This window comes from Micrasema longulum, unplaced genomic scaffold, assembly GCF_059751315.1.
Source record: "Micrasema longulum isolate JH-2025_06_02 unplaced genomic scaffold, ASM5975131v1 h1tg000259l, whole genome shotgun sequence".
NCBI lineage: Eukaryota > Metazoa > Arthropoda > Insecta > Trichoptera > Brachycentridae > Micrasema > Micrasema longulum.
Window position 1 is genome coordinate 324,165 of NW_028277463.1, and position 27,491 is coordinate 351,655.

Here is a 27,491-nt window from a genome sequence, read left to right on the forward strand (position 1 = left end):
AATAATTTTAACTGACACTCAATACATTTTTTAAAAACGGTTTCTTACACAAACTGCACCACTGGTAGAAAGTAGAGCAGAGATAAATTCTACATTTGAAAATGAATTATTTTGAGTTTTGTAATTCAATCATAAACAAGTACCTAGGTACCTACTTACCAATGAAAAGTTACACCATTTTTTTAACGTTTATCCGAACGGTTTTTACACGCTTTTATGACACAACCTAGCGTTTTGGTTTCAAATTAAATAAAACTCAGTGTCCCTATTGTCATGTCGGCCTCGTGATGTAATGGTCAGCGAGTTAGCCTGCCATGCAAGAGGTCTCGGGTTCGATTCCCGCCATGGTTGATGTGAAATATTTATTAAAAAGAGGGTGTTTTCACACTAGAATATTTCATAGTCCCTGGACTGGTACCTGAAGCGTAAGGCTGATCATCTTACCTTCATGTAACAAAAATGATCAAGATGCGCTGCGATTGGTGTACCAATGCAGTGCTCTATGCACCATTAGGTGCGGAAAGGGAACGATGATGATGATGTCCCTATTGTTTCGTTTTGACAAAATGTGTGTATTATTGGAACTAGACAGTTTTATCTGCTGTCTTTGGGCGCACGGTATACAAACTATTTTTGAAAAACGCATAACGTACCGATACGGAAAAACTCTAAACTCTATAAAAAAAAAAACAGTATCGGTTGACTTTCGAGGTGTGGAAAACGGGACAGCGAAAAATCTTTTTTTTTTATTCTAACAAAAGGTCTGACGTGTAGCTGTCTTTTTAGCACAGTATCGGGGAGGCATCGGCAAGAAATTGTCAGGAAAACAATCTTTAAATACCTATTTATCAATATTCTATGTCCTTTAATGTCAATAATGTAAATTGAAACATGAAATGATAATGTATGCGTATGTATTTAATTTTGACTAAATACGATACATAATTATTATCAAACTTTCGATTGTGTCCATTGAATATATATGTATAAGTGTATTTATACGAGTATGTACTCAAATCTAACAATAGCTATGCATTGCCGAGTTCAGCTCGTATATTTATAAAATGATGTTTTACTTGTTAAAATACATTGTCTCTTAAAGAGTTCTTACCTTTTGATGAAAATTTCAAAGCTCCTTTGATCAAAACAGTAATGTTCCTTGTGACTGCCGCCAGACTACCAGGGTAGCATGATTGCCGAGAAGGTAAGTTGCAAGTTAGGAACCTCGCTCGCTGATTGGCGAAAACTTATTTAGAATCGCCGCCATTTCGATCTGGAACAAGAGCTATGAATAAGTTAGAAGCAGGTGACTGAGAACAAGAGAAACGTAGCCTAAGTTTAGTTTGATTGCGGAAATATCCCAAAACAGGTTTGTTCAATTTAGCGGGCGGTGAAGATTGAACAAGCCAGTATTTTCCCCTTTACAATAATGTCATATGCATACTGTCTCTTTAAAACAAATATGATTGAAGTATGAAAAGGCATTGTAAGTCATTTTTAGATGCAAATATGACGCCCATTTAGATATTACTTGAAAAGAATATTTTTTCTGCCAAATTGTTTAATATTGTGCATCCTAAAAAATCATATTACCAATTTAAAAAAATAATATTTTTAAATAAATCAAAATTCAGTTAAAGCAAATTAGTATTTGAGATATTAAAAATATATTTGAGTGATATGTGAACAACGTAAATTTAAATGTATATACTGTACAGTCCTCCTTAGAACAGTTTTCTGTGAAAAGAACTAGTAAATTAATTTTGTTTGGTTATTTTCTTAATATTTCATCATCATTCTCTTCCCGCACCCAATAATGCATAAGGCACTGCATTGGTACAACATTCACAGCGTATTTTTGTTACATGAAGGTAATATGATCGGTCTTACGCTTCAGGAACCAGTCCAGGAACTATGAAATATTATATTGTGAAAACAGCCTCTATAATAAATATTTCATATCAACTATGTCGGGAATCGAACCCGAGACCTCTTGCATGGAAGACATTACACCAGGAGGTCGACAAATATATAGTATAATAAAAAATTGACCAAACGAATTCACATTTGTATTTAGGCGGTAAATAATTAGTCAAAACAAAATTTGTTGATTTCACTGCCTGTTCTTTTAATGTGTTTAAAAACATTTTTTTACTCCTCTATGTTGATGTTTTTAGTTAAAAACAAGTCAAATAAAATTGTTTTATATTAATAAATATTTTGTAAAAAATAATCATTTAGGGACAGTTGATGTTACAAAAACATTTTCAAGACGTATTTTCAATATTACTAATAAAAATGACTATAATTTAAAAACTTAAACTATCCAAGATTCTGTTTTTCTATTAACATTTATAATTATTACAATGTGAGCAACTCCAAAATATTATAAATATTTAGCAAAGTTGATCAACAATATTTGGTTAAAAATTGTATGGGCGTATGTATAAATGAAAGGTTTTACCTATCGTTTGTCTTGTATTGGTTCTAATTCAAGTGTGATTACAATAATAAAAAGTTTTTAGTCTTGTTAAATTAACTACTTTTATTTGGCCTCATGGTGAAAACAAAATATGCAAATAAAGCTTGAATAACTTGCAATTATCAGATGTTAGTAAAACGGCAATATAATAAACCAATTATCATCTTGAAAACAAAATAACGCAAAAAAAAAAATATCATTAAACTTAAGGGCGCTATAAAATATTTTGTTGATAACAGAAAAGACTGCGAAATTGAATGTTTTTAAGCAAAGCAACGCTACTAGTAAAATCATTTAATTTACAAAACGTATTGTGAAAGTCAACGGTATTTCTTGTTTTATCTACTTTTAAGCGAATAAAAAATTTATCGCCCCCTATAAAAGTGTTTTGTATCGCTACTCGCAATTACGATTTTTTCGCATCTAGCAAAAAATTTACCCTCGTAATCTTAAAGTATTACATTACGGGTTAATAAAAAAAGAGAAAGGGTATGTTGCTCAGTTTGGAAATAGTAAATATTTGCTTGAGTATACTATTTAAAGGCGATAGTAAGCAGTTTTATGGATAGATAAATTCATTTTTATATTCATTGGAAAATTGGGAAAAAGAAAAGGCGTGTCGCGGCGCATTTACTTTTTAACGAGCCGTGTATAGAGACATAATATTATTATAAAAGCCTACGGGAAATTACCTTGTTAGCTAGTAAGTAACTATGTTGTGTTACGTCGTTGCTTTTAGTATTATATGCTTTTATGACATTGTATAAACACGATAATAGAATTTAAGTAATAAGTTTTCATCAACAAATATTTGAAATATGCCCCAAAAATATAATGTTGGGTCTCTGTTTAAAAGATAAAAAACGTGTATTTTGTTAAAAAAATCCATTTTAATTGAGTTCATCAACAATGTAGGTTGATATTGCATTATTCTAAATTTTGAAAATGTTTTTAAAATGTTAATTTGACTTGAATTTTCCATTTTTATTTATTTATTTATTCATATTTTTCGCTTACAAACTATAATTGATAATAAAAATAATGTGACCTCTCTGGGGTTTCCTGTGCCGAGGACACTTAACAATATACTTTTTTGTAATTACATTTGATAATAAACAAAAAAGACTAACTTAAAAAACAAAGATAATAAACAAATATTCAGACAGTTTTAAAAACAAGGTATTTATGTACATTTATATTATTTATATAACAAAGCACACAATGAAAATACTTACTATTATCTACTATCGTACTAATGCCAAAGGCGCAAATCTGCATTTTAGGCATTTTTGAATTAAATATACCATGGAAGTTTATTTTTAATGGAGTACACGCTACCAAAATAGCGACTTTAAAATTGTGTAACACAAACATACTATGCATAAACGTCACTATTTGCACAATTAAAAGGGTCGACCATTTTTGCCATGATTCAAAAACCTAAATCTTTTACACAAAAGACGTATGATTTGACGACTGTGCGAAGACGAAAATCTATTATCTTGAACCGTAAGGCAGAAAATCCTTTAAGATATTTGAAAATAAATAACTACTATGAATCAAATTTTTACAATTTGATAATTTGGGCCATCTGATTAAAATTTTATAAAACTGAATCGATTTATTCATTTGACTTCATGTGTGTTCATCAAAAGCAAAGAGGAAATCAAAAAAGAAAAAACAAATGTTTGTTATTTACGGAAAGGATAGAAAATGTTTATTTGTTTACATTAACAAAGTTAGTATCGAAACTCTCTTTGATATTGGATTGATAATTTTAAAATCAATAGTGCCCAGTATAAGAAAATGTAAAAAAAGAGGAATTATAAATAGAAATTAGGAGAGTGCTTTGAGAATGTGAAAAAAGAGGTAAGCCATGATCTGAAAGGTGTTTAAATTTTTAATTTTTCACGAAGTTAAAGTAGAGCTTTAAGACTATTAGTACAGTAAAGAGAAGCGTGAGGGTGTAATAATCTCTCTTTTGTCTAATTTTTGTTCAAGATAATGGATTTTCATCTTGGCACAGCCGTTAATATGTCGAAAACACATTTTAATTAAGTTTTCTTACCCAGATTTTCAAGTTTCTTGTTCGCGTATCTTAATCTATAATCTGAGCGAAATTCCACGCGAACAATACTTTCCACTCCTCGCTGTATCAACAAATGGTATTAGAACCCCTAGAAGTTTTAAATTCAATAACGTCTCTCGTCTAAATAAAGCGTTGTCTGGATTAACTTCTCAGATGCAATTAAATTATATGATTAATATTCGGGTTTAATGTTTCGCTGACACATCGCACCGCTTAGAAAATTAGCCAACATACGAGTAACAAAGTCTCTAGGAATATGTTCAGACACCTGCTGGAACTTCTAACTTCGCGTGAATACAAACTTTGTGTGCCAATGAAAACCAGAATTTCGGCATTTAAACTGGTTGGCGTTAAAGCGGTCGTTGTTTAAAATCGTATTTAATCAGATATTGTGATATGTAAAAATAATAATAATATATACTTACTTAAACATTTATTTTTAACAAAATATTTTTGTACATTGACAGTATTTTAAGCATGATAATAAGTATCAACTATGTTCCAACTCCATGGAGCCTTTGTCCTGCGCTGAATTGGTAAATAGATGGAGCAAATTACAATAGTATACAATCATTCATGTTCATACTTATAGAATAATAAAATTCACAAAACGAAAGTAGGGTGATTGGGAATCGCTCGGTAAGTCATATTTTCTCCTACCCTACCACATCTTACTATCTAAAAAAAGTAAATAAAGTGTTGGTAAATTATGTGAATGAAATAAAGTTTCTCGGAGTTTACTTGGAAAGATATTTGAATTTCAAAACACATTCTCAAAATGCAACAAAAAAAATCATTTATGGGAAGATTACAAAATTATATAAATATAAAGAGAAGTTAAAACAACTAACTAACTAACTAACCATCACGCCATTTCCCCAGAGGGGTAGGCAGAGAGGATAGAACGCCACACCACTCTGTCCTGGCACACTTCCTTTGCTTCCTTCACATTCATACATCTTCTCATGCACGCACGTCGATTATTCCGACTTTTCACATGACCACTTTCAAGAATTTGTTGTACTTGATCATGCCATGTCTTTCTCGGCCTTCCTCGACTTCTACAACCAGACACATTCGCATCATAAATCTTTTTAGCCGTTCTTTCATCATTCATTCGCTCCACATGACCGAACCATCGCAAAAGACCTTTCTTAATTTTGTCGATAATGCTTAACTCAGCCTTGCATTCTGCTCTAATTTCGACATTAGGGCACCTATCATACATTGTTTTTCCGCACATTCGCCTGAGGGATCGCATTTCAACAGCATTCAGTCTACTTTCGTCCCTTTTTTTCCAACTCCATGCTTCGCTTCCATACATTAGGGTTGGTACCAGAACTCCATTATGAACTGCTAATTTAGCCTCTTGCGATAGACACTTATTTGCTACGACAGACTTTAAGGCACCATTAACTCTGTTACCGGCACTAACCCTCCTTTCAATATCCTTGTCCATATTTCCATCTCTAGTAAACATACTACCCAGATATACAAATTCTTCGACCTGTTTCAAACTATCTCCATTTACTACAATCTTACATTCAGTCATAGTTACATTTCTTTCAAAGACCATGACGTTCGACTTTTGCACATTCATTAGCAAATCACTCTCCTTGCACACTTCGTAAACCTTTGTAACCAAGGATTGCAGTTCCTCTTCGCTGTCAGCTAGGAGGACTGCGTCATCGGCGTACAGAAGGCAACTGATAGTAAGATTACTCATTTTCGCTCCCACATCCATACTTTTCAATTCTCTCATACATTTATCCATGTATATGTTGAATAACCACGGTGACATAACACATCCCTGTTTGACTCCTTTAGGGATGTCAAACCAGGAAGTTAATGACCCATTTACCCTTACACACGCTACACTATCTTTGTACAAGGAAGCAATAGCGCGGACAAGGTTGTCACTCACTCCATACTCCGATAGAACCATCCATAATTTTTTCCTATCAACTCGATCAAATGCTTTTTGCAAATCAACAAAAGCGCAAAAAAGCTTCTGGTTTTTCGCCAAAAACTTTTCTGTCATATTGCGTAATGCAAATATTTGATCCATACATCCTCTACCATTCATAAATCCACTCTGTACATCCCATACTTTCTCCTTGGTCACGTTTCTTACTCTTTCTATCAGTATTCTTCCATACATTTTGCCGACAGCGCTCAGAAGACTGATAGCTCTGTAATTCCCACACTCCACCTTAGAACCCTTTCCCTTGTATAACGGCATAACAACTGCCCTCCTCCAATCAGGTGGAGTCCTTTCCTCCTTGAGACACAAGTTAAAAAGTTTATGTAGCCATGTGAGAATTAATTTGCCACCCGACTTAATAAACTCTGCTGCAATACAGTCATACCCTTGCGCTTTACCATTCCGCATACATTTGACAACGCTGATAATTTCTTTCTTACTAATCTGACTTACCTCATCATTTGCGTTCAGACACACCTCGGATAATGTCGATACATCGGCACCGCCCGAGTTACCAGTGTGCGATTCATAAACTTCCTCAAAGTATTCCTTCCATCTCTCTTTTATTCCACTCTCACTAGTCACCATTTTTCCATCCTTATCTTTAACAACTGTCATGCCTCCGCTTTCACTGCTACTCCTGGAGTTTTTCACAGCTTTCCAGAAAACTTTAATGTTTTCATGGAAATTGTGTGTCATTTTCATTCCTTCTTCATCCTTCAATTTTTTCTTCCGTTCACATACACCCTGCTTAACCTTTTTCTTACTTTCACCATACACGCGTTTAGCCGATTCATATTCAATTGTATTCTTTTTTACAGCAAGCAAATTTATCCACGCATCCTTCTTTTCTTTAACGAGTTTTTTGACTTCGTCGTCCCACCACGCATCACCTTTCTTTCTCCCTAGCGTTGTCGCACCGCACACTTCTTTCGCCGCCTCGCACATACTTATTTTCAAACACTCCCACATATCGTTTATACCCATACATTCTACATCTTTTTCGTTCAGTCTGTGACTCACAGATCTTTCAAAATTATCTTTTATGTCAGCATTTTGCAGTTTTTCAACTTTGACTCTAGAAGGAGCCTGAACTTTGTTTGTTTGGGACCGCCATCCCTTAAACAGAATCACCCTTGAGACCACTAAAAAATGGTCTGATTCCATCTCGGCCCCTCTGTACACACGTGTGTCGACAGTTACAGGCTTCAATCTAGAGTCAATGATGACATAATCGATAATCGACCTTTCATTTCCTCTCTCCCATGTGTATTGGTGGATTCCTTTATGTTCGAAAAATGTATTTGATACAAAAAGGTTCCATTCCAGGCATACCTCTAGCAGTCTTTTCCCATTGTCATTCACTCTTGCATCCCCAAACATACCTAGAGCTGACTCCAGCCCATCTCTCCTTGTTCCCACCCAACCATTAAGATCTCCAGCCAAAACTATCCTTTCGCTATCTTTTTTCCCATTCATCACATTCATTAGACTCGTCCAAAACTCGTCCTTCTCAGATTCACAGTCGGAGTTGACAGGAGCGTATCCTATGATAACAAGCAATCTTGTCAGTCCGACCTTAAATCTGACAAACATGAGTCTCTCACTTACAAATTCATATTCATTCATGCCCTCTATCATTCTTGGCGATAGAAACGCAGCAACACCCCGGCAAGCTCTGTCCGTCTCAGGGAGACCGGACCAGAGAACCAGAGTATCACCGTGCTCCATCGAACCACTCCCTTTCTTCCAAGTCTCAGAGACACACAATAAATCTATACATTTATTCTTCATTATATCACACAGTTCATTCATCTTATCAGTCATACGTCCTCTTACATTCCAAGTGGCAATTCTACATTCCTGAGAATTCCTCCTCTTTGCGCCCCCCCGAGAGAAGCGACCTGATGGGTTGCGAGCCTCATCGCGGAAGTTAAAACAACAATTTTAAATTCTTACATTTAATTAGCTAGGCATTTATAATTAAGTAGTTTTAGTTTTTTTTTATTTTAATGTTATTGTTTTATTAGTACAGGACTATTTAAGCTCTAAAAGATAAAAATCTCCATATTAGAACAGGCTGAGCCATGTTAGATAAAGACTATCATGAACAGAGAACACCCCGTTTTCATTTTATATTAACTAGTTTTATATAGATTCCCTGTTATTAAATATGTTTACTAATTTTATGCAATTAATTTATAAAATAAATAAATATATATAAAACAATCATATGTCCACCCATAAATTATACTTCTTCCATTCTTTTTTATGTAATACAGGAGATATTAAAAATATAAAAATTCTTCAAAATAAGGCGATGCGGATTGTACTTAAAATAAATATCTATTATAATATAAAAATAATGCACAAAAAAGTTAGCTTGCTTGTACTAAAACAGCAAGTTAAATATAAAGTAGCAATATTTATACAAAAAATAATTAAGGAGATGAATAAAATAAGAACAATTATATAATTTAACCAGCAATGTCATACATATAAAACATAGAATAAAAAAGATGAGATTACTAATGAGGAGAAAAAAAGAACATCAAAACTCATTGTACAAGGGATTGAAGCAGTACGATGAGTTACCTGAAGAAATAAAGGAGATTGAAAAGATCGAAATATTTCAAACCACTCATGGTTTTTATTTTAACTCAGTTATTGAGAAGTTTTTATAAAAAAATTGTAATGTTATTAAAAGTTTAAATAATTTCTTAAGATGTTATGAACTAACTTAATAAAGCATAAATTAAAATATCTTGCATGTCAAAGTACTCCAAATATTCGATGGAAAAATGTTATTCACGGGAAAGGCAGTGCACGCTGTGGCTGGTAAGTTCCGTTGAAGTTATTTTATTTTGTCGTTAATTTAGTTTACGAAATTTCACGAAAATTTATTAGTAAACGTTAATATTTCAATCTCAATTCGACATTGTTTTATGTAATATATATATTGTGAACTTTTATTGGTTTTTTTATTGCACATCAACACATGTTTAAGTTATGGTGATGTTTATATTTGACTTTTTGGGGAAGTGAGGAAAGTTAAGCCCTATGGAATATTGGATATAAAAAATGTTAACTTACGCACGGTAAAAATTTGACCATTAAATTGAACAGCAAAGATTCTTGAAGTGAATGAATAAAATAATAAAAACGAACTACGAAGGACGACACTAGATGAATAAACCAATGATAAGATAGTCAAATTTTTCGGTTTACGGTACGTCAACGGACCAATCGACAGAACTAACTGAGAAAACTTAAGACGTCACACGCGGAGTAATTTCAGAAATACAAAACTTTAAAAAATCATAGCGCTGATAATACGATAAATAAAAATTTTAATTATAAAAAATAGCCATGGTTTAAATAAATGAAAATTTAGACTATATTAATAAATTTAAAAAACTACTGAAGTTTATCTTTGAGAACGTTCTTAATAACCCCGAATCAACCTGTTTTGTCGAAATCTATTTTACTATTCCTATTAAAGTTTTAGATGCCACAAAAATATGTAAAAAAGTTCACCTACAGTAGAGCCTGAAAAAATTTTCGTCTATGTATTGATGACGTTAAAAATAAAAGAATGTACAATTTTTCATCAAGTTGTTAGCAAAAACAACACATTCAAATAGAGGAAACTTAGAATTTGCAATTGGCCAAAAAAGGATTCCTACACTATTTTAAATTATTATAGAGAAGATCGAAGATCAATAATTGCAAGTTTTTTTTTATGGGATAGTTATTATTACTACTAATTTTTACTATTATTTTGAGAGAAATTAATTTATACTTGTTGAGACTAATAAACTCAAGTATAATTCGGACAAAGAAAATCATATGGCTCGCAAAAACTGGTATTACTAGTTCTTGTCCAGAAAAAGTTCAATTAAAAAAAATAATAACAGTAATGCCTTTATATTTATATTCCTTTCTAAAATATTATATTCGTCTCTGTTATTCATTTTCGGAATACTTAGGCTGGGTTCTCACGAGGACAATACAATATACAGGACAATTGTCCTGGCCCAGCTCCTCTAACGGTATTGACCACGTAGAACAGGACAATGGACAATAATAGGGCGGAAGTTTAGCTGCGAAAATGAATACACGACGACGCGCGTTACGATTGAGATAGTGAAAAATAGTACTTATTTTGTACCAAGATGTATTAATATTGCTGGAGGACGAATTAAATAATAAAACTTTTTTTTTATATTTGACAGAAAAATTTGCGAGAGCGACACGCATACGCGCAGCAAGTGATTATTGTCCTACTGTCCTACCCGTGCGCATTCATACGAGAACTATGCGGCTGCGAGCTGTAGTAGAGGTTATGCATCGTCTAGCGGAGCAAGCCTTTTTGTTTATCTCCCGGACAATATCTCGGTACATTATTTTGTCCTCCAAATTTTAACAGATTTTAATTATTTGGCCGGAGGAGGGGCGGGAACGGTTTTGATTCTCCCGATCGGACTTGTTTTATTCGGTTTACTAACAAGTAAATAAGCCAACATTCCCTATCGCCGTCAAAATTGGGAAAATAAGATTGAAGGTGTCAGACAAATTGACTGTATTTACTTAGATTGCTTGGCGATGGGGGCATTGAAAGCAGTTGAAGTTTTTTTTTTAAAAGTGTTTTTTGAACAATTAATTTATTTTTAAGTTACCGATCATTACAGATAAATAATTTTTTATGCAATGTGCGGAACTAAAAAGAAGCCACAAGACTTTTAAAACGGATCTGGGTAAGGGGGTGGGGCTTTTAATGTCCTCTGAATTTCTGCTCACACGAAAACAATATTGCTGAGAAAGGATAATATTGTCCTGCGCTCGTGTAAACTCTACTTTATTATTGTAATTTTCTTCCTATTCGGTGATCTTAACACGTAGAAAATATAATCTCCATAACGTCAAAACTCTGTCAGACGTAAAATTTCTTAAAAAAGAGTAATTTCCATTTTTCTTCAAACAGAGTAAATTTCCATTTTTCTTTGTAAAGAAGATAAATCATAGTCCCTTAGATTAGAGTTTTTAATGCCTCGTGTAACGTTTCAGTGCCAGGATCCTGAAAAAAGCCATTTATCCCCAAGTGACGTCACACGTTGCTTAATATCTTGTTCTGGTAATATGACGAGCCGTCTCCACTATCCTGAATGGGCAATGAGCTGTTTGCTAACCCATACACGTCTGTTAAGCACACCTTAGACGGTCCGAAAACTGTCACACGACTTCCGAAACGTTTAAAACAGCTTTAACAATGGAATAATGGTATTAAGGGCGTGAAATAGGTAAATAAGTTTTAGTTTGGTTGAACTACTGTCATAATAGTCAAGTATTAAAATGTTGTAAAAATCGACGGTCCCTACATATACAATAACTTAGCATTTCGCGAGGTATACAGGAAAGCAAAAACAAACCTTGATAATTTTTTAAGATGATATCAAATACTGTAGAATGGCTAAGCACGTGTCTGTCGTATTTCAATAGACACAAGTATTTTTATTTTATTTAAATTTACTAACATGAATGGCAAAATCACCTTTTACAAAACTTATAATATGATCATATTTATTTTATTTCAATTATTTATTGACAATTCTTGATGTAATTTCATTGTAATGCTGTATTAACGTATATTTACTTGAACGTTTAGCTTCACATAGATTAAATAACGATATATCAAACTATGTATCACATTAAAATCAATTAAAACATAATTTGACAAATCAAAAAACATAAATATTTTACTACATGTAAAAATTTTATGTTGAAAAAATATGGATGTTCAAACATAGGCAAAATGGTAAATATTACACAGTGTGTAAAGTGGCCACTTAAACCAGCCAATGATAGGTCATAAGCCCTGCAAATGTCTAGACTTCCATATTTCCCTATTTAAGGTATTCTCCATCCCTGTTGTAATTTGTAAATCTAGATATTAATTACTTATAGAGTGAAACGCTTGAATTGTACTTTTGTTCTTGTCATGTAAAAGCCCTCTGGGCGTAAATAATAAATAAAATTTAATAAAACGATAAAGATAAAGTGCGAGGTAGCGCTTACCACATCTTTCATATCATATTGTTTGTACGGCGTACCTGCCTTTATCTCAAACTCTCCCGGTGTTATTACACGTTATGTGCTTTATGTGATGTAGAATGAACCTACATGCGGAATGTACTGTACACGTATGCGGATTGAACATCTTTGCGGAATGTTCCGTAGAATGTACCCAGCATACATGAAGAATGTACTTGAAGGCCGTTCTGAGTACGCATTGTTTCCGCCAAAGCATTGTCATTCCCGGGTCCATGAATGTAAAAGCGAACACGTAAATTTCAGCACAAACGGTGTAGAGTACGCAGTTGTAACATAAGGAAAATAGAATTTAACGTAAATCAAAGCGAGACTTATGTCTCAAAAGATACGAAGGAAAAAGTAAACTGAATGCAGCGATGTTCGATCATTTTTTTAAATATTTTATTTACAAGTTTAACAAGGACACATAAAATACAAACAATTTGTATGTTAGCATGAGTATCATTCTTAATATTGTCACTGAAAATGAAAAAGTACGTGTAGGAACTTTACGAAAGAGCCAATAAGAGAAAAGTCAATTTTTTTCATATTTGAAATTAATAAGAAACTATGAAATGCTATTTTGAGAAAAAATGTTTTTTTACTTATTAGTAGTATAAAAAATATTTATTCTTATTATTAGAGCTGGAGGTCCTGGCGTCACTGCGACCTCTGAAGATCTATTGTGACGGGTCCCTGTGAATAGTGAGGCCTATAAAGAACCTGGCTACTGTGTGGAAGACGAGAGTTCACATTTTATTAAATCCAAGCCCAGATCTAGGAGTTCCAGTTTTTTTTGGCAATTATGTTTTTTTAATACATTTTTAAAAATTAAATGTTTGTGCTACATTAGAAAATATTTACTGACACTATTAGCCGCTAGTGCCATTTGTTATGGATTATTTATCAAATATGAAATAGACTGTTTTTTTTGTGCCATACTACCACTATGGATATTTTATCAGAACTTTTGTAGCTTGCCAATTTAAAAACTCACCACTTGTCACTGCTATATTCACATTTTCCATCTAGAAACGGAGGTGGAAAAAGATTATGTTGTAGCCAATGAAGTTTATCCGAGGTGTGATTATTGCTATTAAAAAACATTTACATACTCATTTACTGGGGGCTTTATACCTGTCATTGGCTGGTATAAATTATCACTTTATACATTGTGAATTTTATAAAACCGCAACTTTCAGAATTCATTTATAATATATCGAGTCGGGTTTGTGATGTAGTGATCAGCGCGTTTTCTTACCATAAAAGAGATCACGGGTTCGATTCCTGACATGGTTGACACAAAATATTTATTTAAATATGTGTTTTAACACAAGATTATTTCATAGCCCCTGGACTGGCACCTGAAGCCTGAGACTGAACATCCTACCTTCTTGTAACAAAAAAATGATAATTACACGCTGATATTGGTATGCGAATGTAATGCTCTATGCACCATTAGGTGACGAAAAGGAATGATGATGATATTTTTAGACAAAGTTGAAGCGTTTTCACATTACTTAACACTTTCTCCGAATAAGAAAATCTAGTGGATATAACTCTTTTTGCGTTGTGTTTGCCGCGTTTATATATCATTATTGATGTCCTGGGTTCGATTCCTGCCGGGAGACCGTGAGGTATGGATTTTAAATTTTGTTTAAACTGATATTTTATTTTTCCTGTACTTACACCTAAAGCGTAACACGCGAGTCTCATTAATAATATTTAGTCACGTGTGAAAAAAAAATGGAGCTAAAAAACAAAGACAAAAAATACCAGTAAAACAATCACGACATTTTACACAAATTACTCCATAAATCTCACTCCTTATTTACAACAATGGAGATACCTACACAAATAGGTTACGTTTTATACATACCCTCGTCATATTATGTTGTCCTGTTCAGAAATTGAATTATATATTGTGTTGTGTACGTAATCGGTGCTGTGTTAAATTTATGTTTTTTTTTGTTGTAAATAATATCGTTGTCCCATGACAAATTCCATAATTTAGAATATTTCAGAAGGAGCGTAGAATCATATTTGAATACATCGGACTGTGTCCAAAAAACTACCCACATTGCCCCCCTTTCACCGCGCGCATGCGCGAAGTCACCGCGTTATGTTGCCAGATCGCGAAAAATAAAACCATACCACAAAAGTAATTTCATTAATGAACTTTGAACTCAAAAAATACAAGAAATTTTAATTTCCATAAAACGGATATTTTTATGTAACGTTAAATAATATTTGATGTTTTAAAGATAATGTTGGTCAAATGTCCACCACGGCGTTGTTTAATCCAAAGGGTCCAATTTTCGTTAATTCTCTCATTGGATGAGCAAAGGAGCGTAAAAAATTTAACTACCCTGCCAACGCTAACCAAATGTCCATTTTTTTTTCTTTGATGATCTGACAGATGGAATCATAATTGTTTTTTTAAGCAATGCTTTTGCTATTTACACATGAAATGCAATCCTATCCTGTTTCTTTTTGATTCTAATAGCATTTCTACACTTTAAAACGACACAATACGGCATTGCTACAAAGAAACTAATGGGTCAAAACGTACAACTACTCGTTTAAGACTAGTTTAGTCGCCTTTTGTTTGATGCGCGTATCCGGTTTCTGGACTATTCTTAATTCTATGATGATTGTATTTTACTAACGCAGTACTAAAAAAATTAAATAAACACTGATCACCTAACCTAGTTTACAAATGCAGTGCAGTGTGTAAATTGAGATTATAATACAAATTGTGGGGACCAGAGAGTTGTTGTATATGGCCACAGTGCCCAATGGACTTATATAAGGGCGCGTAACACGTCACTCGCCCTTCTCTGTCTTCACCAGTATTCAAATTCACTCTTAAATATTATTTGTGTAATCTTTGTATTTTCGTGTGTAATAAACCAAAAATTGTAAGTAGCTTAAGTTATTTTATTTATTTATTCCTTGAGGTTAAATCCATTCAATCATAATATGTTTTACATGAACTAACAAATAGCTACTATCAAGAAGAGTATAATAATAAATCTTCTGCAAAATACCAGCAACAATTATGAAAAAAAATACCAGCAACAAAAACGTAGCAGTCGTAAAACCATTTTATTATATCAAGGTAAAATAATTTTTAAAAAAGAGGAATCTGTTTTCAAGTTACTTTTCTGACATCACATTAGCCTCACCACTGACATTTTTTACATTTCGCCAAGATACAACAAGGATAAAACAAGGAAACGAAAATATTAAAAATAAATTCACGTTTTATTGTGTATTGCGGACATTGGTCGTGCTTCCTGGGCGAGTTGGTACGTGACAAAATTCAAAACAAGAAAGTGACCAAAGAGAAATTATTTCACAATACGAACGCGGAAGACGTCTAATTGAAAATGTCAACCTGAATTTATTTTACGCTTCTGACGGGGGTTAGATTTCCGCTGAGAGGAAAGGAGATAATTTTCTGGTTGAATACTTTAGTGGGAATATGCATGGTTTTAAAATGGACGCATAGAACTGGTCTTCAACTGGAAAGCTGGTGAAGAATATTTTATGAGCTTATGCGAGGGAAGACGAGAAACACCGTTCGAGTCGGATATTTCAAATAAATATTTATTTTCAACTCATTTTAATTTACATTGATTATTAAAGTAGAACGTTTGATCCACTAGTGTATTTAATGGGAAGAATTTGAGACCAAAAACGATTTAAGCGGACTTTGTAAGGTAGACAAATAAAATTCGTTTTATTAAAAGATTTTATTTATTTATTTCGATGGATTACGTCTTTGACAAAGTATAAAATAATATGGAAAAACAATTATAATGAAACAAAACACTTGTACTTGATATAAAAAATAAAATCGGCAAAAAATCAAGCAATAATAAAGGAAAATTAAATAAGAAATTGTAACATAGATATGAGCAAATTAACAATAAATAAAGAGTTTAAATATAAAAAGAATTGGAGTAACAGAGGCAATGTACGAGTATCATAGTATAAACAGTATGACAAGTGTAACACTTAGTACATTTTAAAAATTTAGAAAAGAAGTGATTAAAAAGTTATGATTTTAATTTGTATAAAGATAAATGAAATAAATCAAAGTTTCCATGGTTGTCCGCTAACATGTGGAGCCGTGGAATAAGTGAGTATTTAGCATAGTTTGAACTATGCAAATCAACAGCAAAATAAGTATTTTGTCTCGTCCCATGCTGTCTTACATTAAAATTCACACAATTCACAAGCTCGGGACTGTTAATAATATAATTTAATAATTTAAAAAGCAGCACTCAATCTAAAATTTCTCTTCTTTCAATAATACATATTAATTTTAACTACTTCATTAAACATGTATAGTTTTGCTCCTCAATTGGAATTTTAAATTTTAAATTCATGAATCTTATTTTAAATATTTAAATAAAACGTTTCATGCCCACAAGGCTTTTACATACATGAAAGTTATATATAATATGAGTATATAAACAACATGAAATTTAAAAAATAAAATATAAAGCAACAAAAGATAGAACAGTGTTTAGAAGTAAAGATGGTATAAAAAAAAAGAAGATGAGTATATAAACAACATAGATTTAAAAAAAATACAATATAAAGAAATTAAAGATAGGAACAGTGTTAAGAAGTATAGTTGGTATAAAAATAAAAAGATGAGTGTATAAACAACATTTTTTTTTTAAAATACAATATAAAGTAATAAAATATAGAACTGTGTATAAGAAGTTTGGTTGGTTTAAAAAAAAAAAAAAATATATATATATTTTTTGAAACTCATTTTCAACTTTATTGAATTTATACGAGTACTTTTGAATAAATAAACAAATAAAATGTTACTACAACTACTACTAGCATCATGCTATTTCCCCGTAGGGGTATGCAGGGAGAATGGACCGCCACACACGTCTATGATGGCATATATTCCTAGCATCTTCCACATTCATATATCTTGTCATACATGCCCTTCGGTTCTGTCTGCTTTTGACATGGCCAGACTTAAGTGTTTTGGTTTATCTGATCATGCCACGTCTTCCTTGGTCGTCCTCGTTTTACGTTGCCGTTCATTTTGGCCATATATACTTGTTTTTCCATTTTTTCGTCGTCCATTCGTTCTACGTGACCAAATCATCTCAGAGACCCTTTCTTAATCTTATCAATTATACTTGACTCAGATTTACACCCTCGCCTGATTTCATCATTTGCAACCCTGTCATACATTGATTTACCACACATTCTTCTAAGAGATCGCAATTTAACCGCGTTCACTCGGCTTTCATCCTTCCTCTGCTAGTTCCATGTTTTACTTCCATACATAAGTGTTGGGACTAAAACTCCGTTATGCACTGCCAGTTTAGCTTCTATTGACATATTTTTATTAGAAATTACTGTACTCAGTGCTCCGTTCATTTTGTTGCCCGCATTCATTCTTCTTTCAACATCTTTTTCTACTCTTCAATCTCTTGAAAACATGCTTCCCAGATACACAAATTCTTCTTCTTTCTCAAAACATTCGTTGTTTACATTAATTATGCAGTCAGTAACCTCACTATCCCTTTCAAATACCTACCATCAATTTTGACTAACTTTCGTTCATCCCCAATTCGCTCCCCAGGCATACATCATACATTCTAGAGACTGATAAATAAATATTTTCGTTCTAATTTACGCAAATATTTCATTTTGAGGGCCATTTTAAACAAGTTGTAAATAACTCACTGTTAGAAAATGGGAATCAAGTTGAAGTACAGTGCAACAACCCTATTTCATTTTAATATGAATCTTTTCATTTAAATAATAAGCAAACTATACTTCGAAAGTCCGGGGGTGATATTCCAAACGCTCTCACGGCCGTAAAAAACCATATTATCTCGCGTATTTTGTATGTAAAAATACACGAGAATAAAAGTGTTGTCTACGGTTTGCTAAAAAAAGTAGCATGGATGATTGGCCTCCCAATCGATCCAATCGCCAAGTTCCAAGTTCAAATTCTCCGTAAGTGTAGTCTCCTCTCTCTCTCGAGAGAGGAGACTACACTTACGGAGAAATGGAGTCAATGTTAAAAATATCAAGTCTACAAAAACGTATAAATAACATTGACTCCATATTTATGTTTAATTTACTGAATGGCTTAATTGATGTACCATCGTTACGGTAACAAGTGGCATTCAATGTTCCAATCCGCCGTTTGCGAAATAATAATGTGCTGTTCCTCGATCAACACAGCACAAACTATGGCTTGCATGCACCAATGTCCCGATTGTGTCGTATTGTAAACTCGGGACAAGATATAGACTTTTTGGTGTAAGTCTTTATAGGTTTCAAATATCACTATAATTTTTTTATAATTTTATTTTACCTTTTTGAACTTTAATTTTATTTAGTTGTGTTTTATTTTATTAGTGCCTGTATTTATTATAAGAAATCGTATTTACCATCGTTAGAAAGGAATGCATAAGTCCGTCAAATAAATAAATAAATGAAGAAGATAGAAAAGATCGAAATATTTAAAATTAATTTGAAAAAATATGTTTTTGCGAAATTTTGATAAAAAAAATGGTAATGTTATTAAAAGTTTATATTAAGTCTAAAGATGTTATGAACTAACTTAATAAAGCATAAATAAATAAATAATACCAATAACACGTACGATTTTCGTTCAGAGAAGTTTCTCTCATTTGGCCCCAAGAGTGTTCAATATCCTACATGAACATATTAAGTTCTCCGAAACGAACGCCATTTTCGGGAGAAGTGTAGAAGTTTGGATTTTATCTGAGGAAAGATCCCATTCCAGGAGACTGTTGTGAGACATTGTTTATGTTTATGTATTAATTTTAATTTTGAGTATTTTTAAATAATATGCATGCTTCCATTTTCCACTATGTTGTTTCCCAACTCATCACATGACTCTTAGCCTCATATAGTTAGGAATACGTTATTTTTTCTAGAAATATGTTTATTTTCATGAATAAATCAATTTTTAAAAATTTAATTGATTTTAAAATTAAAATGGATCATTTGAAGTGTCAAGAGATAACATAACCAAACAATGATCTAAAATAATGTGTTGCAACAGAGATAGAAAGCATTTTGGAGAAGGGAATATGGAAGTCTAGGCATATACAAGGCTTATGACTTGTCATTGGCTAGTTTAAATGGCCACTTTTCACACTGTGTAGCATTGACCATTCTGCCTATGCTAAAACATACATATTTTCTTAAACTATTCCGTCTGTTTATTTTTATTAAGTAAAAGAGCTCAAACCTTTGTCGATGTGGGGGAGATTCATCAGTCCTTTTTTTATACCAGTTGATATGATTTGATTTTGTACAAATGTCGTTAATTATTTGTGTTTAAATTGTTTAATGTTATACTTATGTAAAAGTTTTTAAGGCATTAATATTGTCTAATAAAAAAAACAAATAATGCAGAAAAGTATTTTGGGATTGTAAAAATTTTTTTTTTCTTTTAATAGTATTTTAAATCAGTTATTTAATTTCTTAAGAGAAAAATATAATTTACTGTACAAAAACTAAAAAAGTTTATAAGTTAATATTTTTATAGGCAAGCCATGAGCTTTAAAATGAAAATCTGAGAAGCGAACTTTGAAATCAAAATAATCAGTTAATCCAATGAACTTTCACAATGCTACCCTCAATAAAAACACTTCAAAAGAAGCTTTTAAAGCTTGACAACCTAATTCCAGATGCAATGGAAGCACAAAACTTTCTAATTTATACTTTCTTTGTAAGAATATTGTCGTAAATTCATTGCGTCGTGTCGTGTTTTCAGATCTGAGGGTGTTTTCGGAGCTATCGACGATTTTATCAGGTTTTATCAGGTTTTAAAAGCATTTTATATCAAAGCCCAACGAGTTGACAGTATTAAAATCGTCACTCGTTATCGATAATCCGAAGGACACGATTTGCCGAAAAACTTAAATGGAGATTAAGGAGACAGAATGATGACTTTTATTGAAAAGAAGACTTAAGAAATTTATATGATTCAAGTAAACTTTGAAACTGATAAGTTTTTATTAAAACGGGAGATAAGTATTTTTTATAATCGCTTTAATCGTGAATTTAATATACCCACGCAGTTTTTAAGTACTAATGAAATAAATTAACATGCGGAATAATATTGAGGTAAAAAAACCAAGTGGCTGGCTGATGGGCTACTGTAGCCGTAATTTTGTTATTTGATTTTTTTAAATACGGAGATTTCGTGAACATTTAGTAAAATCTTTATTTATTTCTCAATTCTGTTCTCTTCAAAGTAATCATGTTCTTATTTTTTCTCCTGGCTGCAGGTCCATTTACTTGGGGTCAGCCTTTCTAGTCCTTAGTCTACACGTCGGACTAAGGGCCGGTTGCATCAAAGTTGGTATAAATTTAGTTTAAAGTTAAATATTTTAACTTAGTTAAGGGTCAAAATCTGGTAACTGAAAAATTCCGTTGCATCATCATTATTTTAGCTAAGTTAAAGTTAAGAATGTTGCCACTGGAAAGATTCAAGTTTCACCCTAAAAATTGTTGGGATTTTTGCGCAAGCACGTACATGTTTATTTACATGTAGCAATACACATTACACATGCCCCGCGATGCGTCTTTCGACACAAACGTTTAAATTTCGTTCCAATTTTCAGTGTGTGCGAAAGGGCGAAGCAACACTGCGCATTTGGAGAAAAAAAGAACAAAAGGTACATCGTCTTTTTTGAAAAGAGCAAAAGCTAAAACAGAATGAAGAACTTTTTACTCTAGAAATAGATAAAAAAATGACATTTTTCGGGACACTATGGCAGCCTTAAATGCCCAGAAAGAGTTATCTGAGCTCAATCTTTCACTATTTAAAAATAAATAAACAGCATTTCAATACAGTAATGATTTAGATTTATTTTACACCACGCCGCTGATGATCAAGTCCTGTGTTTTGAAAAATAATTAACAATTAAAAATTCAAATAATTATTAGTTCTTCACCTTTTTGACATTCGAAATTTTGCGATAAAGTCGGACTTTTCCCACAAAAAATGGTCCGTTCGTGGTTTGAACAGTTTTTTTTTTCGGTTTAGAATATACTCGATGATAAACTTGTCATCGGAAGACGAAAAATCAGATAAAATTGACATTTTGTGCAACTTTTCACAGATCGATCAATAGATTTCAACACTCACGACGCATTTTTGACAGATGGCAGATCGCATTTAACTTTAAACTTAACTTTAAACGGTCCCCTGGTGGCCGGTCAAATAAAAGTAACTTTTTTGTTAATATTTAGTTAACTTTTTTTGATGCAACGCATTTTGACATAAAAGTAACTTTTATTTGACTTTAGCCCTGACTTTAACTTAACTTTTGTCGATGCAACCGGCCCTAAGAGATCTGTTGTTTGGTTTGTTTTTTACGGCGGTTACCACCTAACGCCAAGACTGGAACCCCTCTTGCTGACTGGCGCTTAGGATGCCACCGTTGACTGTTGTTCCTACGCTGCCATTTCCAACACAACGTGCTAATGCCCGAAGAAATCACCATCGGTTTATTAAGCCAGCGTTTTTTCCAATCCTCGACACATTTCTGAATCCCACTTTTTTGTCTTGTCTTTAGTTTCGTCAGCGATTCGGTATTTATCTCCTCCACGGTCGCAAAGCCTCGTCCTTTTATAGTCTTCTCCATCTTTGGGAATAGAAAAAACTCACAGGGAGCCAAGTTCAAAATCAATAGGGTCTGGTTTCGTCAAAATGTCGCGAACAAGTCACGAGGCGTGATAAGCGTCCGATATTTTCGCTCTGGAATAATCTCGAAAATTCATAAACACAGACGCATCTTGTCATTTCAAAAATTGATAAATAAGTTTATGGTTAACTTGTTTACTAGGGGGTAAAAGGTGTTTCAATTAAGTTTTTTTAATTTGTAATTAAAATATTTCGTGTATTTTATTATCAAACCAACTTTTTTTAGAATTTTAAGCTGCTTAATTCAAATTGACACCATCGTTCATCCCATAACTATGTTTACTAACTAACTTAAATATTTTTTTAAGGAAGTTCAGTGTTTTTTTTATTTAATAATAGACCATCAAACTAACCAGTTTTTTTTAATGGAATGATTTATCCGCCTCGTCGGCCTCGCGGTGTTATGGTCAACGCGTACGCTTGCCATGCAAGAGGTCTCAGGTTCGATTTCCGACATGGTTGATATGAAATATTTATTAAAAAGGGTGTTTTCACACTAGAATATTTCATATTCCCTAGACTGGTTCCTGAAAAGTGAGACTGAACCTTGTACCTTCATGTAACACGAAAGGTGTGCGAATGCAGTGTCTTATGCACTATTCAGTGTGAAAAGGAATGGATGATAACGATGAAATCATAAAAACGTAAATATTTCTTTTTCGAAAAAAAAAATCTTGTCTCCAACGTCAATAAATATTTTTAAATAAAATAATGACTTTAAACAAAAATAAAAAAGGATCTCTAGGCATCAACAAGGCTTATGACATGTCTCTTTTAATTTTTCGATGAGTTATTTGCATTCTAATGATTGACTCAAGTATCACAATTTTTGAAGCCATTTGTTTAGTGTTAAATAAACGTGTTAAAAAATAGAAAATAAGTTGTGAAAGAGTGGGATTCGAACCTCGGGCCTCCTAGTTAAGAGTCTGCGACATTATCCATGAGATCTATGATGATGAGGTATCTGCCTCGTCGGCCTCGTGGTGTTATGGTCAGCGCGTTAGCCTGCCATGCAAGAGATTTCGGGTTCGATTCCCGACATGGTAGATATGAAATATTTATTTAAAAGAGTGTTTTTACACTAGAATATTTCATCATCTCTGGACTGGTACCTGAAGCGTAGGACTGATCATCTTACCTTCATGTAACAAAAATGATCAAGATACGCTGTGATTGTTGTACTAATGCAGTGCCCTATGCACCATTAGGTGCGGAAAGGGAATGATGAGGATGATGATGTATCCGCATTATTAGCGATATGATTTTTTTATTGTTTTGTTATTTTGAAATTGCTTAACATGTGACAAGTTCTTGGTCGTCACAAGTTTAACTGGTAAGTTGGCTTTCCAAAAACCAGATATCTTTCAAAACGTTTTTTCATTGGTTCTTCCGAGTGAACTTGTGACGAAGTTCAAATTAGTTCATTTTAATAATTTTATACATTTACTAATTATAATTAAAAATTATTATAAAAACAATTTTTTATCGCATGTAAGAAAACATTTTTCACACACAATTTCCCTTCAGTACCCGAAAGTAGCACTAAACTTCCTAACTCCGCAATGTTGATCAGTAAATTAAAGTAACCCACAAAATTGACAATTCACGTTAACATGTTCATAGGAAAAGTATTTTTATTAAGATTTTAAATATCTTTTTTTTCAACGATACATTTAAATGAATGTGAATAAAAAAATGACAGAAAACTTTGCTTATTTGATATTATAATAAAACAAAAAACACTAAATACGATGCGATCAGAGACAAAGAGAAGAATTAGAGCCAAGATCAAAGAAACGAGAAAGAGGACAGAGAAATCAATGGTAAGATAATAATGCTTTAAAAGTTTTTAAAAGCTTTTAAAGGGGGCGCTTCTACACAAAGGGGGTTGAAAAATCACTTTAAACTTTTTTAATGATAATTTTAAATCAGTTAAAATAATAAAAAAATAAAAAGTAAATAAAATCATTTTGATTTGACACAAATAAATGAAGTTGACCATGTCATGTCTAAAAATATTTGTAAATAACGTCTGGATTTTATCTCCTTAACCGAAATTCAAGAAATTTCGGAAAATTACCATAGTACAAGTTCACGGGAAAGGGTAGCTCCTGGTTGTGTCACTGTAAGCTGTCTCTCTGTACTTTTAAGAAAAATTTTAAGTAAAAATGTTCATAAATAAGTTATATGATTTTATTGAAAGGATTTCTGTCACTTACACCACTGTTATAAAAAGACTATGTATTAATTGTTAACAGCAGAAAAAAACTGTTTTATACGTGCAAATATAAAAAGACAAAAATGTTACAGTAGAACGTAGTTTACCCGAAATCCAGTCATCCGGATTGCGAAATATCCGGATGGTTATCAAGAAGTAAAAATAAAGGAGATATTATACTAACAAAAAAAATCAATTTTGATAAACATTCTTAAGTAATTAACATATTACAACAGAGATGAAGAACATTTAAGAAAAGGTAATATAGAAGTCTAGGCATCTACAGGGCTTATGACCTGTCAATGGCTGGTTTAAGTGGCCACTTTACTCATCTGCATAAATAAAAGTTTCAGCTCTTTAACTTCACAAACATCAACAGATGAATTGAAGAAATATAGATGTTCAAATATGGGCAGAATGGTGAATGTTACACAGTGTGTAAAGTGGCCACTTAAACCAGCCATTGACAGGTCATAAGCCCTGTAGATGCCTAGACTTCTATATTACCTTTTTTTAAATGTTCTTCATCTCTGTTGTAATATGTTAATATAAACAGCTTCCCAGGGAGTTGAATCCAGTCCTTGTCTACAAAAATTTGGACAAACTCAAAATATTATTCTTAAGTAAGTTTTTAATGGGATTCCAATTTACTGTATTATTTCAAAAGCAATTAAAATAAATCTTACAGTCAATTTTGCGTTTTCTGTCAAAAAATTCCCTTAATTTAATGGTTGATCTCATTATCCGGATAACAGTGGCAAATGATCTTACGTTTCAGGTGCCAGATAATGAAATATTCCAGTGCATAAATACTTGTGAATTATATATTATTTCATGTCAACCATTTCGGAAAAAGAATTTAAGACTTTATGCATGGCAGGCAATCACCTCACAACTTACTTACATCGATGCGGACAAATATTAGTTATAATTAAGGTTTTTGGATTATTTACTGATATAATGAGCTTTTTGCTACGTATACAAGAAGTTCGATGTTTTGGCTTGACTTTCTACTACAGGGGGAAACACTAATAAGATAGGAAAGTTTTGATATGGGTACAATTATGAGAATTATTTCATATAATAGGGTGCGAAAGGAAAAACCCGGCTGTTACCACTAATAAAATAAGACATAAAATCATACTTACACATTAAGCATAAATGTTACATATCTTTTTGCCTAAGTTATGGCACTGCTTCTAACAAAATTATGATATATCGTCGGTGATACTGCAATACCGCGTAACTATCAATAAAATGTTTTGACAGATAATCTTAAAAAGCGTTATGTTGAAATCTTACTTACGATTTTAACCAGCCAAAAATATCGCTAGAGTATAAGAAAAAATATCATTATTTAGAATAAAAATAGCGATAATTAAAAACTAACGTCTCTCAGAGCCTGTGACGAATTTATTTCAGTAAAACATTTTCGTAAGAAAAGGAGGTTACAAGGTATTGCAGTATCACCGATGAAATGTAAGTCATTGTTTATGTTATTTATTTATGTATTTTAAAGAAACAAACAGTCGAAAATGATATAATACCATTTTTTTTAATACAGTTTGAAGACAGACCAGCAAAGTTTTCAAATATAAATCATACATATTATCAAATTGTGTTACAACAAAAGGATGTGTTTATGTTTATTTGTATGAGAGTAAGTGTAGATGTGTGTTTATGTGTTTAGTGTGGGAGTAAGTGTTCAGGAGTGTGCATCATCAAATAGTAAATGGGATCGTATCGCAGCCAGAAATAATAAGTCTTAATTAATTTTTAAATAAATTAAGGGGCATGTAAAATATATCAATAGATAAAAAAAACATTATAGTTAGAGCAAGAACGATACAGGAAAGAGTGTTGTGCATAGTTAGTGCTACAGACTGGCAGATGGAATAAATACTTATTTCTTGTAACGCGAAAGGGGACATTAAAATTAATTTTGGAGAGTACGTTAAAAGAGTCTAGTTTATTATTTAATAATTTATGTAAATAGCATAATTTAGATACAGTGCGTCTATTTTCAAGGGTAAAAAATCCATTTTGTTTGGCAGACTGGCTGTTAGTACAAAGCGTTTTATTGTTTTTATAATCTAGGTAATTAAAAAATTTTTGTTGAACATTTTCAATCCTTTCTATGTTTGTTATGTATTATGGGCTCCACACAACGGATACAAACTCCAAATTACTACTTACAAAAGTGTTGTATAAAGTTTTTTATGTATTTGGATTTTTAAAAGGTTTGGAAATTCTCAAAATGAAGCCCAGCATATGGTAAGCTTTTTCAACAATAAAATTTAAATGAGACCCGAACAGCAATTTATCATTAAGAATAATTCCTAAGTCTCTTATCTCGCTACACCGTGATATGGAAATATCTTTGATCGTTTAATTGTGCGTAAAAAAAATTGTACTTACTTTGTTATAAATAACCTTTATTGTTTTTTAGTTGAAAATTATAAATTGTTTAAAAATTATAAGTTTTTTTTTTTTTTTGATTTCTTACAATAAACATAATAATTAAACAGAGTATTAAAAAAATAAATCATAATTACATAGCAATGAACTACATATTAATAGAAAAATAGTATAAAAAAATCCCACAAAGGCATGGCCTGTTCGTGGGTATACAAGAAAATGTTGATGAATTTTCGCTCCCATAATAAACAATGGTCAGTTTTAATATTTTTGTTTAACATAAGAAAGAAAAAATAAAATATTCTGTAAAAAGGAAAGAAAAAATATTTAAAAAAACACAAAAATATTTCTTATTATAAAGGGCAACAAAATAAATCATAGAAAAAAAGAGTTCATATCTTTAGTTTGAATCCAGGATAGTGCATGTTTTTTAAAAGCCAGAAAATTTCTAATGTTTGGAATCAATGA

At 32.3% G+C, this 27,491-nt stretch overlaps 1 protein-coding gene across 2 annotated transcripts in view; it reads right to left on the minus strand.

Annotated features, from left to right (window-relative positions):
• Positions 1–27,491, minus strand: part of LOC148283165 (uncharacterized) — a 334,091-nt gene that overhangs the window by 251,438 nt on the left and 55,162 nt on the right. For both annotated transcript variants that reach the window (XM_088223929.1, XM_088223930.1), the window contains exon 2: positions 1,112–1,273. The gene's annotated coding sequence lies outside the window, so the exon portion shown is untranslated. The remainder of the gene's footprint in view (positions 1–1,111; positions 1,274–27,491) is intronic.